The sequence below is a fragment of the Aythya fuligula genome, chromosome 1 (genome assembly GCF_009819795.1).
Source record: "Aythya fuligula isolate bAytFul2 chromosome 1, bAytFul2.pri, whole genome shotgun sequence".
In the NCBI taxonomy this organism is placed as follows: Eukaryota; Metazoa; Chordata; class Aves; order Anseriformes; family Anatidae; genus Aythya; species Aythya fuligula.
In genome coordinates, this window is record NC_045559.1 from 139,746,522 (window position 1) to 139,755,754 (window position 9,233).

Below are 9,233 nucleotides of genomic sequence, written 5' to 3' on the forward strand. Positions count from 1 at the left end.
TAATGATAGCAATATAGGCGGCATGTTTTATGTTTTTAATATGTTTTAATACATGAGATTTTTTTTTTCTTTTACATTTCTTGCATGTATATTGTTATTGCTGTGTTCTTTTCTTTCCCATCAGCTGCGATTCTCAGGCAGAGCAGAGTACATCAAGACTAACTGCATTGAAATTAATATCACTTGAAAATCTCAACTTAGCAGCCAAGTGCTGGCCTTGACGGCATTTTTGAAGCTCCTTGTATATGATCCCACACCAGCAGGTTACCCTTCCAGCCCTGAATTTTCCTTTTCCATGATGTGTCCCATATATGACAAAGCATAGCATGATCCGAACCGTGATGTGCAATAAATGAGCACAGATTTGGAAGGAGCTCGGGCCTCTGACTGAAGGAACACATTTTATGCTGCCTGTTGCAACCTGTGGCTTTCCTGCAGTCACCAAGCCCCCTCGATCACCCCTTGCTGTGGGACTTGGTGATGTGGTTTGCAGCTCTTGCAGGGAGTGAAGCCTGCCTCTCTAGGAAAGCATGGTGTTGTATAAATACAAATAAACTATGTGTCATCTAATACTGCTCATTGTATGTATATTCTTAAAGATTCACCTAGAAATTGCTCAGCTCTTTATTGGGCTCTTTCCAGTGTCATCAACTCTTTATTAAGAATAAGCAAGCAACTGTGCCCAGTCAAGCTAACTTTCTAAGAAGAGCTGAAAGCCTGTGAACAACACGTAATTCAAAACCATTACATAAAGAATGCGTGTAACAAGAAAGCTGAACATCATCTTAAAAGTTGACATTTCCCACTTCCCAGACTCTCTGTCTTGAGTGCGGCATAGCAACTGCTGAAGGAAGAGTAAAGATAATTTTAATGCAACATAAAATAAGGGGGAGGTGAGAAATACTACATTCTTCACATCCTGTGTGAAAAATCTCTCTCTAGTATCTCTTCAGCATAACCTACCTTTAAAACAACATTCACCCGGTGAGCAACGAATTAATTCTCAGGGAATTCACAGGACCTTAGCCGAACGCTTTCACAGGCCAGGAAAGGAGTTCCAGAGGTACCGTGAGATACAGAAATTTTTAAACAAGCTTCTGGTGACTAGCACAGGAAATTCCTCAGCATCGGTACAGTGTGTTTCAAGGACATGATTCTCTCCTTCGTTACCCCACTTGTGCCACACCAACGCAGACGTGCTCTTGCCCCAAAAAACTAATCCATCAGCATTCCCTCCAGAGGGCAGATTGCTACCCTGCTCAGAAGGAAGGCCACTGAGCACAGGTACACTTTTTTTCAGCATGCAACGCACATCTCTTTGCAAGTCAGCCTTCACAGAGAGCTCCAGCAATGACTCCGAGCTCCCGTGTAAGCCGGGACATGACATATACAGTCCCTCGGTGGGTGTTTACATAAAGCCCAGACACAAATCTCTTCCAAAGGATGGAGAAGGCAGGAAGCATTATTTAGTCTTGCTCCTGCAACTCGTCACCACGCCAAGCAGTACCGGCTCCTCAGGGACACGTGCTCCTGAATTAGAGTAGGTGCTGCAGAATCAGTCCCCCGGAGCTTTAGGATGTGTTTTGTTTGTCCAGTGAGCTCTTAAGTAGTCCATTGAATATGTTTTATAACAAGAAGGTTGCTATTTAAATTTCAGTACAGCGCCCCACTTTAATTAGATACTTACAGGCTTAAGCTTAATGGAGTTTTAAACGTAGCTCCTTTCATAACCTCGTAGAGTTTACAGCAAGGTAAAACCACTGGATTATCTAGTCCAGCCAGCTGTATATCACAGCCTATCCAGTTTCACAGTTTTTTTTTTTCCTGTACTGAGCTCAGTAACACGCAGTCTGTGCTGCTGCACAGCCCCTAGTTTAGTATTCCAAACGTAATAAAATGCACATTCATAAATAATTTTACTCACTGGACAGCATTACTTCCCCCCGTACCTATATGTCTTCGAGCTGATAATGTTTCATTAAGTAACTGCGAAGTTCCATCATGGTGCCAATCGTTGCTTCAGCAGAGAGCAAAATGACCTCTGAATTGGGTTTCCCTATTCGTTTCCACTTGCAATCTGCTCTGAAATTCCTTAGGATGAAAGTTGTGTTTATGTCTGATAGGTAGCGTGTGCTGAACCATAACTCTGATTCACTACAAGTGCTCCTCATCCCGGGCTCTTATATACCCCTTTATTGCATTATTATATGCTATATTCGTTAGACGGTTCTTCTCTAGTCACTGCAGAAGATGCCAAAAAATTATTGTGAATGATTTCTCTCCCGCGAATATCATCACAGTCTATTTATACACAGTAGCTTCTGAGATTTGATAAGACCAGAGCATAATGTGGCATGGATACAGATGCTGTCAAAGCTCAGTTAACACAACATATTTCATCACCCTCCCACTTAACATGCGTAATACACAAATGGTTGCAAACTATCACTCTTTTAAAGAAAAGAAATATATGGATTTAATTTTTAATGATTTAGCTTGGTAATTAATCCAAATTATTAGTTAATTATTGCTAAAACAGAGAAGTATAATGGATTCCATGGATAATGAAAATATTTATTATTTTAATAAGTTGCGTGGCTGGAAGTCTCAGTCAAGTCTCCGTCTGCCGGCCACATCCTGCTCCCGACTCGCATGTAGGACCCCCACCGAGGTGCGTCGATGGCCGTGTCCCTGAACGAAGAAATATAAATCGCTGTTTCCGAGTATTGATGATGACATCTATCATGTCAGCTCTAGAATTGATCCGTCTTAAATTATGAGCCGGGGCTGAAGGAATTATGCCAATTAGAGACACACGCATTTCTTTTCCCTCATTTTTCTCTTTCCTGTGTATTTTTTTCCCCCACACAAAAGGTTTTGAGACCTATTTATGTTATCGCAGTCCTTCTGTTTGCCTGAGTAAGATCTATAAAGAAGATGTAATTGCTGGACAGAAGTGCTACGAGGGCCGTTTGGGGCTCAGGGGAGGGGAAGGTCAAGTTTTTAACCTGCAAACAAAGGGACCGAGCCCAGCGTTAGGACTGGGCTTTCCCTGGGGGCCAGCTCGAACAAAGCCCTTTTGCTGGATGGGGGCTTTTTGGGCGATGGGGAGGGCACGACCTGCGGTGCTGGTGATGGGTAGGACCGGCAGACATGCACCCTGCTCCCAGCACAGCACCTGGCCAGGGGTCCAAGGGCTGAGGCGGCTGCTGTGGGGCCAGGCATGGGATGGGGGCAGAGGGGAGAAGCGTGTTTTAACCTCTCCTTTATCTTCCCCGTGAAGGTTTCTGAAATTGTGAGCAGCAGCAGGTTTAGTTAAGCAATTACTCCGCACTCTCTTCTATGCTATGCTTCCTGTGCACTCTGTTCCTGCCTGGTAAACGACTTTAATAAACGCCCTCATTATCATTCTCTGCGACCGCGCTGGTTTTAAGGTTGCATCCTCTCAGAGCATCCTAGGAGCAGTGGCTCCCCAAAGAAAACCTCCGTGCTGGCAGAGCAGGCAGGAGACAAAGGCATCGGAGCAGAGCAAGCCCCTCGCCCCCCTCCACACCGAGCCAGGCAGGCTGCGAGCTCCCCTCCAGCCCGCACGGGCAAGACCTGAATGAAGCCAACACCACGACATCTGGGAAAGATTAGGATGATATATATGTTTTTGGATAATTACATTTACAAACCAAAACAAGGAGGAGAGGCAGGTGGTCCTCGCTGAACAACCACAGGTCTTTTGTGTGCTCTCTGAGGGGCTCTGGTGTTGCGGTGAGCTGGGCTTGGGTACCAGCAGCCAGGATGTGCCATGGGGCGCGGAGTGGGGACAGAAGTACAGCTTCCATGCGGTTCCCATTGCCACCCTTTGCATTCCCCAGGTCACCTCTGGTGTGAAAAATGCGCTATCCCAGCCTGGCCACCCAAATTGAATAAGCAATTGCAGCCATGGCCGGGTTTAATACAACCCCCCAGCAGCTATTCTACCCCAAACCTGAGTGGAGCACTCTGCCTGGGAGGTAGGTCCTACTGAGGAGCCTTCTGCTCCTCACCCTTCTCTTTGGCAAGACAAAGAAATAGTTCATCCTCATCATCTGGTTGGAAAGTGGGTGTAGATGTGGGCTTCCCAAAGGGGTTGCTCCCCTAAAGGGAAATCTAATCGTGAGGAACAAGAGAGAGGTGATGGTGGTAATGCCACCTGGATGGCAAGGTGACTACTCAGAGGTTACAGGCACTTGAGAAGAAAAATTAAATAAAGAGTTTGATGTGGGATCCTTTCATCAATTCTTAATGCCTCAGGCAGTGACAGAGGACTTGCCAGGGGCACAGGTCAGTCCATCTCTGGTATGCTGAAACATCTCCTCTGCCTTCCTCCAGCAGCAGTGGGCTCTGGTCAGGGCCATGTCCAGGACTGTGGGCTGGCAGGATGGCTGTTGGGGCCCAGGACAGCCCTGCTGACCTTCCCTCACTATTTTGGTACTCGATGAACTGTGTTTCCAGCAAAGCCCCAACAAATGTCTCTCCATTACAGGCTAACAGAAGCATCATGCAGGGGGATGTTTTGTTTCATGAGGGAAAGAGAGAGCCTTTTGGAAAGGCAGGGAGGTGTTTAATGCAGCATTTCTGGAAGTCTTGGTGGGTTTTTATGTACAAAAGATTGTGTATCCAACTCAGAGGGCACAGACCTTAGAGAAATTCAAAGGGTCTTTTGAAAAGAGGTTAAATATATTTAAAATTTATGAGTGTGCACCCATGCAAATTGGAAAAGGAAATTAAACTATATCTGCAGAAAAGGAAAAATAAATCTACTTACATATGATGTAATTTAGAAAGTCAACTGTACCTTTGAATGATGTCTGGAAGAAAGGATAAGGTAATGCTGAGGAAGGCTTAATATCTGGGCTTAAAAAGCCACGTGGGGCCATAGGAAAAGAGGGTTTGCAATATACTTGTATACTCATTGTGAATAGTTTCCAGTAGAATGAAAACTATATCTAGCTGGTTTCGGCTGAGAGGGAAAGATACACAGCCAGACCAAGTTCATTTTTTCCAAACTCACCAGCGTTTTCTAGAGCCACACTCCATGTAACTAATTTGAGAACATGTGCACCAATATTTTTGCTTGAGTCTGTTTAGTATTTGCAGATCTCTATTTACTCTGCTATGCAAAATAAACTTTTAGTCAAAATAACTGGAGTGAGAACAAGGGGAAAAAATGATGGTAGAGAGATGTAAAGCAGAAGGAAACAATTTGTGTGGGCATTTCAGAGAGAACCAAAGTATTGTCATTGCTCTTAACGAAAGCAGCCAGCACCACTGACAATATTTTCCTTTCAACTCAGGCTGGAAGTTATCTGTAACCAGTAGGTCTATGCAGCTCTTAATGGTTGGTAGAAGGGTCTCCTACCACCAAGAGCTGGCACAATCAAGCCCCCAGGACAGCGGGGTGCCTGCCCCTACCCATTATTGCAAAGACCAGGACACCTCCTCTCAGGTACACATCAAGTGAAGAAGCGATGCCAGTGCACAGGCCAGCCAATAAAGGCTTCTGTGCGTTATGCAGTTACTAAAGGTATGCAAATAAATCATTACGGAGCAAAAAAAAAAAAATTTTTTTTTAAATAACACAAAGTTAATCTGGTGTTTGAAGCCCAGCCCAGTGCAGGGCACTACAATCCGCATGCCGCATTAAAGGAGGGGGTGATCTCAGCTAAATTCCTGGCGAGCAGGTATGCACCGGCTAGCACCGAACAATTGGGTCCCTGGGTGATAATTTTATTGAGGAGGCCAAGAAGAGGACGGACGCAGAATTAATCTTGCTGCACTACGCTCTTGCTGATGTGAGGGTGAGAGAGGACTCCACTCGGTAATGCTGACACCGCAAATCCCTTAATGAGCACTAAATTCACTTAACAAAACTCTAACTCCCTCAGATTTCTGACCGAGCTCGGCCTGTCAGCTTTACCTTGGAGTTTTCTACCTTTCGCTAGTCTATGCCATGAACCTGAGCATCAATAAATCCGGTACTCCTTTTTATTCGCTGTACCTGTTTATTCCTTAGTATATTTACCCTTTTATTAAGAGCTTCCACTTGGTTAAGACTTGTTCAAGTATAAGCTCAACAGGAAGCATTTTCCTTTATACTGTAATAACTCTACATTGTTGCCTAGAGGGTGACAGAAAGTAACGTAAGATTCATAAAAATATAACTGTCTGAGCCAAGTAGATAGAATTATGGTAAGCATTAACCAAAGCGTATTTCTCTGTCCTATAGGGTGAAATCAGAACATCTTAATGTTTTCTTTCTTGGGTCACATAACTCTGCAAAGGAACACCAAGAGAAATGAGAGACTGCTTCTGCTTGATCGTTACAGTCTGTACCAGGCTCCTGAACAGGTTTGCAAATAAAATTACTTTATTTCATTATGTGTCATTTTACGTTTTGCCCATGCACCACCCCACTGAGACCATTTGGTTTCAGACACTTTTTTTTTTTTTTTTTTAAGCTATAAGTAACTGGAATTTTAAACTCATTTAAACTGTAATTCAGGATGTTTCTCATAGCCCCTTTTCACTAAATGAGTGCATCCTTAGAAAAAGAGAAAGGCGTGTCTTACCCTCATCCATTTTATATTCAATGTTGAAAATCCCACACCTTCAAGAGGCACCCTGGTGGGTAAACTTTAACCTTTTTGGAAGCAACATGGTGGTTTCTGAACACAACTTTTGTTTTTCCTGCTTTAAATTGGAAAGGGCAATGTAGACACACTAACTTTCAGTTCTGAGTCATGGGGGGTGAAACAGCCCATAATCTCCCCAGTCCTATAGAGAGAGGAGCCACAAACCTTTCCCTGGTGAGGTGCAGCAGCAGGGTGGCGAGCAATCTCACCTGTCCCCAGCAGTGGGGCCATGTCCCTTCCTGGGAATAAGCCTCAGGAAAGACCAGGGGCTAAAAGCAAGGAGGTGTCTGAGCCCTGTCCTCCATGCTCTGTGCTCCTGAAATACAGAGAGAACGTTTTGGGTTTGAAATCCTGTAAAGCCATATGTTCTGTGCCAGCAGCTGGACCAGCTCCATTAACATTAACAACAAGATTCCCAATAACGTCCCACCATGCTGTGGACGAGCTACCCACGTAGAGCAGCTGTTTCCAGTGAAGAGGAAGCAAAATTAGAGTAGCAGCAGGATAAATGCCACAGGCAAAGTCGTGGAGGTGATATTTGATAGCAACCAGGGGTGGGAAAGAAACCTTGTACCTGAGAGTCTGATAGAATAAAGGACAAACTGAAAGAATAAAGGATGAGATGGCCTATTACGGCATGTTGATTATTTCATTTCCACATTTAGTTTTAGCAAGCCTTAAATAAGATGGAGTTAGCTACAGCAGTGTTGAGTAGACAGGATGGAGTTGAAAACTCTTGGCCATTTTTCACATCTCTAGACTTCAGGGTTCTGCTGTTTTCTTTGTTCTGGTTGTCTGGCAATAATTTAATATTTTTATTTCTATATTTATTTTAATTCTTAAAAAGCCAAGAGGTGGTGATATGTTGACAGACTGGAAAAGGAAGCTATTATTAATTAAAATTATTTTAAGTCTAAGATTAAAACAGTGCTCCTGCATATAAATTTGCTTCAATGAGCTGGACCCACGGTGATGTTAAATCACTGCATAAATTAGGAATTGTAGCAGATACTCTGGCTGGGGACTAGATGGTGACACGATTTTAAGTGGTACAGATTCTGTTTTCCCTGTATCCTTCCTATAGGCACATGCAGCTTAGATGCCAGTGGGTAATTACCCAACTTTGGCTTCCTTTTTTTTTTTTTTTTTTTTTTTTTTTCCCTCTCTTAGGATGGACTAGACTGAAACCCATGAAAAACAGTGGAAATTTCCCAGACACCTTGAGTGTAAGTTGGACCGGGCCCAGAAAGAAGCAGAGTATGGAAATTTAGGAGGCAGCAGTTATCTCTGTTGTTTGCTGGTAGAGCAGGAAGGGAACTCTTGCAAAATGCCATGCAGCCTGCTGTTCATTATGTCTAACTAATGCATGCATTCACCACCAGTGAGCCTCTGGACAGATCTAGCTCCATCTGAAAAATCACATAAGGAGGAAAAAATATGCTATCTATATAAGAAAGCACACATAGCAGCAGCCCAAAGCACCCATTCTCCTCCAGAACCAGAGCTGACGGGTGCACCAAGCCAGTGCTATGCTAAGATGGGGGTCAGCACAGGGACTATTGCAGCCAATCTTTGGGACAAGGTGTGCTTATTTACAACAAAGTCCACTATGATTTCCATCTGCTGTACATGGTCCCCAGGTGACAACCCGGCTCCTCTATAACTTCTCCATCCTGTCCTCTTCTTGTCTGTAATTAAAAACCATATGCACTGAGCTGAGGTGACTGCTGCTCTCCCCCCGAAATGATCATTACACTCTGGTGCTGAGCTTGTTCATGGGAGGGGAAATCTAGGGGAAAGGGGGCTGGGTGGATCCCAGAGGATACCAAAAATTGGTGGGTCCTGGGTCGATCACCGCAGACACACAGAAATCTGGAGGCAACGTGCAGTCTGCCAGACCCCGTAGAGTTGGGCTGCAGAGACCTGAGCCACACAGGACCACTGCGGTGTCATCTTCTTAAATAGGAAACGGAGAACAGAAAGCTATCCTCGTGCCTGGTGTGACATCCCTCGTGACTAACTTCTTCAGCAGAGTCTGATCTGCATTCCCACACGATCTGCAGGGCAACCTATAAAATAAACTGAAAGAAATCTGAACGAGAAAGCAGGAAAAGCACTGACAAATGTACCATAGCAGAGCAGTCAGCAAGGGCTTTGCCTGATGCTGCAGGATTGTTTTTTTTTTTCTCCAGCACCACACACTGATGCACAGGCAAGATTAAAAAAAAAAAAAAAAAAAGGCAAAAACATTATGTCCTGACAGTGCTGATGCATGAAAAAATTTACTGAATCACACAGGGACTGACTCTCACTTCATATAGGAAAACATGAGAAGCAGTTCAACCAAGTTCAGCTGAGTTACACCAAAATATGCCCATACAGATGAGCTGATGAAGACCGCACAGAAATACTGGAAGACATTACAGAGCCATAGATCTGATTTCATACACAGCCCTTATGTTAATTCTCCATTTGGAGAGGCAACCTTTTTTCCATCCTCGGCTTTACCATCCCAGAAAGCAAGCACAGTGTGCTGTGTGATGACAGAAAGGTGAAAGATGGCACTGC